This window comes from Lipotes vexillifer, unplaced genomic scaffold (assembly GCF_000442215.2).
Source record: "Lipotes vexillifer unplaced genomic scaffold, Lipotes_vexillifer_v1.1 scaffold402, whole genome shotgun sequence".
NCBI lineage: Eukaryota > Metazoa > Chordata > Mammalia > Artiodactyla > Lipotidae > Lipotes > Lipotes vexillifer.
This window is the reverse complement of record NW_006798409.1, coordinates 2,636,093-2,636,364: the sequence shown is the minus strand read 5'-3', so window position 1 is coordinate 2,636,364 and position 272 is coordinate 2,636,093.

The following is a 272-nucleotide window of genomic DNA, read 5'->3' as shown; positions in this document are numbered from 1 at the left end:
TTTTTTTTTTTTTTTTAACTTGGAAAGATTGCAAAGGGACAATGAAGTTTTTAAAAGAGCCATGTCCAAACCCATCTTCACGGATAGCTCAGAGGTGTCCTCTTTTTGCCTCCCCCATTTTAACTCGCCACATCCCAGTCGTAGTGGGGTTTTTGTCTTTCTATTCCACAGAAGTTGTTGTTCAGATGTTGGTCTTAATCATTTGCCAACTAATTTTAAAATAAAAGGCACTGCACATAATTTGCATTTTAAAGGGCCCCATGAGGGTGTTT